Source organism: Eschscholzia californica, unplaced genomic scaffold (genome assembly GCF_041429995.1).
Source record: "Eschscholzia californica isolate CP2 unplaced genomic scaffold, dmEscCali1.0.p SCAF_5, whole genome shotgun sequence".
Lineage (NCBI taxonomy): Eukaryota > Viridiplantae > Streptophyta > Magnoliopsida > Ranunculales > Papaveraceae > Eschscholzia > Eschscholzia californica.
Window position 1 is genome coordinate 15,807,187 of NW_028238472.1, and position 9,495 is coordinate 15,816,681.

A 9,495-nucleotide genomic window follows, 5' to 3' on the forward strand; every position below is an offset into this window, starting at 1 on the left:
CTCACCTTTTCCACTTAACCAGTCCATGTGAAGCCACGTCAACAACCAAAGCCACTTTCTTTTTAAACTAATTCCTTATTTCACATTTCATTTGCAAACCAACAGACAATTAGCAGGGGCATTTTAATAGTTTTGGGTTTAGGGCTGTAACCTTCTTCTATCGATTTCTTCGCACTTGGTGGTACCAATTCAACGAAACTAGTGTCAGGTAATCTCGTTCGACTTGTTCTACTCGGTGGTCCGAATTCAATGATGGTAGAGTCCCTTGGTGGGAGAGAGATTTACTTGCTAGAGATAAGTCTCTTTCTCGAGGAGATACTAATGCATTAGCTAGTGCCGTTATGGGACGGTACTATCTAACACACTACAGATTCTCTTGAGGTACTCTCTCTTAATTGGGAGCCCACCATGGGTGAGCAGCTGATCAATATTATTGCTTGTTAGATTAAAGAAATTATTTTATATATAGTAATTGATTTCTAAATCGTTTTAACACGATGTTTAAAACTGATTAAATGAACTTTTGGAAACGTGATGGGTTTTGGATTGGTCTTCTATCATAATAACTCGTGTCGGTGAGTATTCTGACCTCCTAACAGTTGTTAGCGTGCAGGTGCTTTGTGTAGCCTCGAAGAGTATGTATTCCATCCGGTGATCTTGTCTGACGAGGCTAGTGACGTGACGTCGTTTTCTTTGGTTTTGGTTTATTGGCTTTATCGTTATTTCAAAGTTATGTAGTTATTTCAGTAACCAAACTCGAATATTTATATACATAACACTTAGAGTTATTTATAAGTTGTATCGGTGTTTAAGAGGTTTTTGTAATTTTTTTTGTGGTTCGGGTTTCGGCCCGAAATTAAGTTTGTTTAGCTTACGCTCTAGTTTGTTTTTCTTGTATATGCGAATGTATGGTTTGCATGACAAGTTTTACAGGTGTGACCGGTTCGATATGCAGAGGAGATTCTGCCAGAATTTTTTTTGTCTCTTCGGCGAATCGTCAGGGCGTGGTCGTGTCTATTTTGAGACACGGGGCGTCACAGAATTAGAGATGGTAATCTCACTGCAAAACCCTTAAAAGAGATGGTAATCTCAGATCCTTCACTACAAAGATTGATTAATTAGATTGATTTGAAGATCTATTATTCATATTGATTTATTTACTACAAAGATTGATTGATTTGAAGATCTATTATTCATATTGATTTATTTACTAGTGGAATTAAGAGCATTTTATTCTGATTTCATTTTACCTATCAATTAACTTCAAATTCCCTTTTGGAAGAATATGACTAGTATAAGAGACTAAAAAAAACACGATTTTGTTCGATACTTAGGTCCGTAGTTGAAGTTAATTGTTTGTTGTTCCTTTTTCGCATTTGGGTGAAAAGGCACCTAACTGCTAAGGATAGGAATGTTAACCGAACTCGAGAGTGAAGTTGCCTAAACCGTAAACTAAGGTGGTATCATAAAAAAAAACTAAGGTGTTGTTATCTTGTGATTTATAACGATATAGACTGACGATGTTTTGGTTGCAGTTAAAGCTTTGAACGAAATCAAGGCATCTCTTGGATGGAGGGTGGTTTATTCATGGATTCTAGATGATCCATGTGGAGATGGTGATCTACCACCTTGATCTGGTGTTACCTAGGCTTTGCGGGGAGACTATCGGGTTGTGACGGAGTTGTAAGTAAATTCATGAATTAGTATCTCGGAGAGTGGTAGTCTGATCAAATTTTGTCATTGTAAGACTAGTATGTTGTATACCTTTGACATCAAAACAACTAATATACTCCCTCCGTCCCAAATTAAGAGTCCACTATTCCTTTTTTGGATGTCCCAAATTAAGAGTCTCATTCCTAATATATCATATAAAATGCCTTACTTTTCCATGAATACCCTTTCTTTGATATCTTTAATATATAGTGCATTAATTAAGTTAATTAAGATATTTGACATTTTCCAATGCAAAAGTTGGTTTTTCTTTGTAGTCTTTCAATTACTTCAAGAAAAGTTAATTACTTCAAGAAAAGTTACATGTATTTCTAGAATGGAAATTGTAATCCTTGAATTACTTCAAGAAAAGTTGTCAAATAAATAAGGGTAACCTTGGAAGAAGAAAAAATATGAAAATAAGTTGGATTACCGATATGGGACTCTTAATTTGGGACGGAGGGAGTATAAAAATAAACAAGTCCGTAGCGAATACTTCATTTTGTGTTATAATGATGGCGTTGATGGATTAGTTATTGGGTATTAATTGGGAAAAAGTTGAAAGTTTTATGAAGCGGACATTTTTAATTCTTATCATGCTCGGCCGATGACTGCAGGGAAGCCTATGCTGTATCAATTGTTGGCGCTTTTCCTACTGCAGTAACCAATCTCTGCTCGATCTTACAAGGTTCAAAGATATGATAAGTTATTCACTATTTCCTATAAGTCTTCTTCGTTTTTTACATCGTTGAAGTTCTTTTTGTCATATCAAAAGCTTATTCTGCAATGAAGTACTTATCATCTTTATGTTTTTAAATGACAGGGATCTTCATAATAACAAACTGACTGGGCCAATCCCTCCTCAAATTGGACGTCTCCGACACCTTAGTATTTTGTATATTACTTCTTACTTTTGTACTTTATAGTAATTTTATATCCATTTTGGCAATATTTTGTTGGTTTTGTTGAAAACTATGACGCTTACAGTATATATAGATAGAGGAAAGGAAGTAAAATATCAGAATATTTATGAAACATTAACGAAAGTACGTGCAGGAATGTGAAGGGAAAAATACTTTTCAGTTGACATGATCCTGGGTCTAGGCTTGCCTAGGTGAGATGAGAGGCGGCTCACCTCGCCTAGTGCTCCAACAACAACATTAACGAAAGTACGTGCAGGAATGTGAAGGGAAAAATACTTTTCAGTTGACATGATCCTGGGTCTAGGCTTGCCTACGTGAGATGAGAGGCGGCTCACCTCGCCTAGTACTCCAACAACATAGGACGCATTGTTCAATGATTATGTGTTTCTATATATCATCTCATCTAGTCGATATGCCTTTGAGCTGTCGAACGAGAAAATTTCCATTTCATTTTAAGTAGAGTTTGATATTTTTCTCCTTTTCTTCTTATAATCCTTAACCTATTTTGGCATATCAGAAACTTAAGGTGGAATAAGCTACAAGAAGCCATTCCTCCCGAATCGGTGAACTAAAAAGACTTAACACATCTGTTAGTAATTCCAACATCTCATCCAATTCTCGAACTTTTTTAAGGTAATCCTTTTAGTTTTCATCTTAATGGATTCCATTTTTTGAACTTTTGCAGGTGCTCGCCAATCTCCCTGAGCTCCGGTATCCTTATTTGCATGAAAATCGCTTCATTGGACGTATCCCTCCTGAACTAGGGACTCTTCCAAACTTACGACACTTGTAATTCTTCCCTCTCATCATAGTTTACCTGAAAAGTTCCCTTTTATTAATTTTTAACATGTTACATACATCGTGCACAGGGATGTTGGCAATAATCATTTGGTAGGCACCATAAGAGAGCTCATTCGGATAGAGGGAAGCTTCCCCGCTCTCCGCAACCTGTAAAACTTCATTTCTGTGTTGAATTTGTGTATACAGTTCTTTCGAATACTCTCTCCAGTAGTGTACTTGATGGGTCATGAAAATGTCCCATCTAAGTCGTTTAATTTAGTCGAGTTAGTTCGTTTCGGGTCTTTATTATAATAAAATGGTTGATTTTCTTGATTAGGTGTCTTTTGGAGAGTTAGGTGTGAAAAACGGTTAAAAACGAGGAAAAGATTCATGAAGGGTATTTTGGTCATTTGGAGGCAAGGACAATCAGGTAATTTGGCCAAGGTCAGTGCGTGGTTGAAAAGTAGAGGTCGAGACGAGTCCGTAGGAGAAAACGGAAGTCAAATCGGAGTTCGGATGAGTGAAATATGCAAAGTCAAAGTCAGTCAACAATTGGGGCACATTTGGTCAACACTCGGGACATCTTCGGGCATGCTTCTGGCGCGCGGTATACGGGAAAACACGTGGCGCGTTTTGGAGTCGGGTGTATCTAATTCCTGTGTTAGCGCTCAGCATCGAAGTGGCCTTTATAAGAATGATCCGGTGGAGCGCGTTGCAAGTTAGTACGGTAGTCCCACTTCAACATTTTAATCTTGACCGTTCTTCTCCGCGTTTTCAAGATCTACGGTTCCTGTGCATCCCGTGTTTTCTACTTATTCCGTGCACCCGTTCGCAACTTAACCCGGTACCCCCGATCTCCACGTTTTAATCTCAGCCTCTCGCTTCCGCGTTTTCTAGATCGGACGGATGCTGTGCGTTTCCTTCTTTATTGCTCATCCCGTGTCACCCGAAGCGGTTTATGAAGGTAAACCCGAGCACGTGTCTAGCATCCAACCGTCAACAGTCCGCGTGTTCCTTCATGCGACGCTCCCTGCTTGATGCCGCACCCTATTATCTTATACCCGAGAGTACCTTAGCATCCAAATTCCAAACCCTAACACAAGAAACCCTAACCCTAGCCGCCATTACACTTGTGTAATTTAGGGTTTTTGTGATTTTAACCCTTTAATTCCCAAAATAACCCCTTCTCTTTATCCTTTTTACCATTTAACCCAACCAAACCCAAAACCCACCTACAAATAAATCATTTTCCCCTCCATTAAGACCTAGACTTCAATAACCCTCTCAAATGGCTTCCTTACCTAATTTCTAAGCCACTTCTCTTTCTATCTTCTAACCCTAATCCCCCATTCTTTTCTTCTACCTCTTCTCACCTATTTCTTTCTCTCTTTTCTACTACTAAATCTATCTTCTCCATTCTTTTTCTATCTTCTCTACTAATACTACTACTTTTTTTCTACCACTTTCTTTTCTACCATTAATAGTCATCTCCTTCTTTCTTCCATATTCTTCTACCATTTCTATTCCTCTTCGTCTCTTCTTTCCAACTTCTTTCTAGATCTAATTTCTTCCTTCTCCTTCTTTTTCTTATTTGGGTTGCAATAAAATAGCTATTACTTGAATTTCTTGGAGTACAATTCTTGAACATAAATGGAGCAAATCTTGGACAAATTGGAGATACATGGGGATATGGAATTTGAGCATTCTTGGTGATTTCTTTCCATTAATTTCTTAGTATTTTCATTTATTTTACAATGTCAATGAATGTTATTCTAGATTTCATGTATAGTTAATTTAGCAATCTAAGGTTGTGAATGAAACCCATTTTGGATCTTTATAATACTTGTTCTTGATTAATTAAATCCTTTGATGTGCTTCAATGCCTATTGATTGTCATTTCATGTTGATTCTATAACCTTATTATCATTCATGTATTATAATTAGATATTTCATGCTTTTATTGATTTATTAGATGAGATATGCCTTTTAGATCTTGAATGATAGTGTAGGAAATTAGTTTTATATGGTAGTCAATCATACATTCTTAATTATAAAATTGTTTTATCTAGAATATCATCCGGAATCCAAATAGTTCATTATATTGGATCCCGAGTAAATACAAAAGAGATTTAAGTGATTAAGTGCTTGTTTTATAAAGTGAAATTATGTGGTGGATTTTATAACCTTAGATATCTTCTCACCTCTTTCTTAGATAGGTTTAGTTAGTTTTATTTATTTTCTTATTTCTTTACAAATCAATCATCAAATCTATGAGTGGAGTGTGTGTGTATGTTAGTCTAAGTTAGCTATTGACATTTTGATTATTGGGCTAAACTCACCTTCAATATCTGAAATTACCTACCTATCCCTTGGGACGATACTCGATCTTATTTTCAATACTATAACTTGACCCCGTATACTTGCGGAATTAGACCTATTTTTAGGCCCATCAGTACTCAAATATTTTTCATCGGCTAATAGGTACCTTAAATAATAACATTTTAACTGCAGGGATTCCGCCACAGCTTGCAAACTTAACAAATTTGAGATCCTGTGAGTGCGTCTAAACTACTGCTAGTTGGTTTAACTCTTCTCTTGGTTATTAACTTAACTTGTTTGTCATTAGTATTACAAAATTAATGAAGTTTATTTATCTTGTTCTCCAGGTACTTGTCCTACAACAAGATGTCTGGAACTATTCCAGCAGGACTTGCAGAGATAAACTTACTTGTTAGTCTTCTTTTTATATCTCTTTCAATATACTTTATGTACGTGGTCATAGACATTAAGTGGTAAAACATACTTGTTCTAACAATCCATCCTTTTCGAAATATATAATGGAAGAAATACATGAAAAACTATCTTCCCCATCCACAAGGGACCTGAAAGACTCTGGTATGGACCTTCACTTCACACAGCGATACCATTTGTGACCATGGTCTTGGGCATTCCTTGCCCCCAAGTGGTTTTGGGCCTCTCTCGCCCCAAAAGCTAGCTCAAGAGATGAGGTTTTCCCTCATACTTACAAAGTGACTACCACCCGGATGTGGGACTTACTCCAACAATTATAACATGGCATAAAACGGTTTTTTTTACATAGAATAGAAAAATTGTTTTCTTTACCAAACAATTGGCCGTTGTAACAGTTATGGGCAGACGTTATAATGGCCATTAGAGTTTTTAAGAAACTGCTCGAGAATTTTTTGATTGAATGATCCCAGCTTTGGAACTGTCAAATTCTTGTTGAAAAGATTTATAAATCCCATGTACTTGAACGGAAGAATTGCATACTAGACTTTAGATGACGATATGAATTGTGCATTATACATGTCAGCTTAAATTCCAGATGCCTTCTACAAATATGCTAAAAGAAATGTGAGGAGTTACCTTCTTCCTCCAAAAGACTGAGATTTTGCCGTCTTCAAATCTAGATGTTGCACACTATTGAAGGAAATGGATTCCGGCAAGGCGCTTGAACTTTTCTCTCGTCTGCAATATTAAGTCTATCTACTGTTCTGCAGCTCCTCCAGAATCAAGGTCCATATCAAGGTTAAGTAAACTATCCACATCGAAAGATTCATCATTAAGGTCCATATCAAGGTTAAGTAAACTATCTACATCGAAAGATTCATCATTGAAGTCCTCAATGGTAAGAAGATGATCTGAAGCATGGCTCTGTGTTGATTGAATATAATCTGAAGCATGGTTCTGCGCTGATGGAACATAATTGTCGGGTACTTCTAAAACGATATTATAATCGGAATTCAATAGATTCAGCAATTTCTCATTTCCATTGTATTCATCCGACTGTCCAACGTATTCATTTTGAGCAGTAGCAAGCTCCGGATTTCGAATGTATTCATCTCGAGCAGTAGGAAAAGAAACTGCAGACATCAGGGAAGGAGGAAGAGGTACTGTAAGATCTAATCTAGTATGAGGTTGGGAAGGAACAGGGTGAACAGCTACTGTGGGCATATGTCTCGAAGGCAAGGGTTCGGTGGAAAAGCTGCTAGAAGGAACCTCATTTTGAACTGTACATGTCCGAGCATGATCTAGTAACGACTTCCAATTTTTCATATGCATCTTAGGAAGGAGCTGAAAAAACATAAACAAGAATATTAATAAACAAAAGTAAGGAGCATATGTTTTTGAAGTATAAATATATATAGCATACCTGTTCGAAGTTTTCACCACATAAGGCAAGCTTGGACAGAAAATCAGCAACTGTGAAGACATATTGCTGGTTTAGAGACTTGTGGAAGGGGCCATCTTTGGCGATCTTCTCCAATCTCCAAACCGTATTTGATGAAGATGGAGGGTAATGCTTCCTATGGACATCTCTCGGTGCGTCCTTGACAGCAAAAGGAGCCGTTTGGGCTTCCTTCACACAGTTCGAGTTCGGCCCAACCACTTTAGCACCGAGTTTAAAATTTCCACTTCTTGTCCAGCTCGAGTTGTCGGTGAACCTCACGTTATCCAAGTTGCACTTCCCACCAATAAGACCAATGACTGTATTTCCACTGAGAAGACTTCTCTTCCCCTCCCTTTCTTTCAAAATACTACGGTTGAATTGATCTGTGGTCCAACCAGTTTTGGTTGAATCGAAGTCTCCATCAAGAACGACTAGCTGAATTTGGAGTGATGCTTCGGGGCCAGACTCTACAGTGATTCCCGTTGAAGCATCGAGAATACGTATTTCTAATGAACCATCGGCTCCTGCAATCCTACTGTTAGCGAAAACAGTATGAGAAGGTTTTCCGTTAAACTGCAACTCTAGTTTCCTTTGAGAGATGTTTGAGGAGTGCCTCATGAAGACCATTTTGACCTCTTCTCTCACAATTCGTCGCATCATTGGCTCCAATGCAAGCCAAGCTTCCTGAACAACACTGAAATGGAAAGAAAATCAGACTATTACAGATGCTTTCCCAATAAGAATTTGGTAATTTTAAAAGAATATGGTAATGACATCATTAAGAACAGAAAACCTAGTATGAATCTGTAATTGTAAAACAATATGGTAATGGTGATGACATAATTAAGAACAGAAAACCTAGTATGAATCTGTGATTGTAAAAGAATACGGTAATGGCATCATTAAGAACAGAAAACCGAGTATGAATCTGTGATTGTAAAAGAATATGGGAATGACATCATTAAGAACACAAAACAATTTGTAATTTCAAAAGAATATGGTAATGGCATCATTAAGAACAGAAAACCTAGTATGAATATGTAATTGTAAAAGAATATGGTAATGACATCATTAAGAACACAAAACAATCTGTAATTTTAAAAGAATATGGTAATGTCATCATTAAGAACACAAAACCTGGTATGAATCTGTAATTGTAAAAGAACATGGTAATGGATCATTAAGAACACAAAACAATCTGTAATTCTAAAGAATATGGTAATGGCATCATCAAGAACACAAAACAATCTGTAATTCTAAAGAATATGGTAATGGCATCATTAAGAACAGAAAACCTAGTATGAATATGTAATTGTAAAAGAATATGGTAATGACATCATTAAGAACACAAAACAATCTGTAATTTTAAAAGAATATGGTAATGTCATCATTAAGAACACAAAACCTAGTATGAATCTGTAATTGTAAAAGAACATGGTAATGGATCATGAATATGTAATTGTAAAAGAATATGGTAATGGCATCATTAAGAACACAAAACAATCTGTAATTTTAAAAGAATATGGTAATGTCATCATTAAGAACACAAAACCTAGTATGAATCTGTAATTGTAAAAGAACATGGTAATGGATCATTAAGAACACAAAACAATCTGTAATTCTAAAGAATATGGTAATGGCATCATCAACACAAAACAATCTGTAATTATAAAGAATATGGTAATGGCATCATTAAGAACAGAAAACCTAGTATGAATATGTAATTGTAAAAGAATATGGTAATGGCATCATTAAAAACACAAAACAATCTGTAATTTTAAAAGAATATGGTAATGTCATCATTAAGAACACAAAACCTAGTATGAATCTGTAATTGTAAAAGAACATGGTAATGGATCATTAAGAACACAAAACAATCTGTAATTCTAA

At 36.3% G+C, this 9,495-nt stretch overlaps 1 long non-coding RNA gene across 1 annotated transcript; it reads left to right on the forward strand.

Annotated features, from left to right (window-relative positions):
* Positions 1-599: 599 nt before the first annotated feature.
* On the forward strand, positions 600-7,596 carry LOC147537427 (uncharacterized). Its single transcript, XR_015225228.1, has 11 exons — positions 600-1,083; positions 1,536-1,683; positions 2,328-2,398; positions 2,534-2,605; positions 2,767-2,879; positions 3,151-3,222; positions 3,319-3,422; positions 3,503-3,583; positions 5,925-5,966; positions 6,080-6,143; positions 6,748-7,596. It is a non-coding gene; the product is annotated as an uncharacterized LOC147537427 (long non-coding RNA).
* Positions 7,597-9,495: the final 1,899 nt, after the last annotated feature.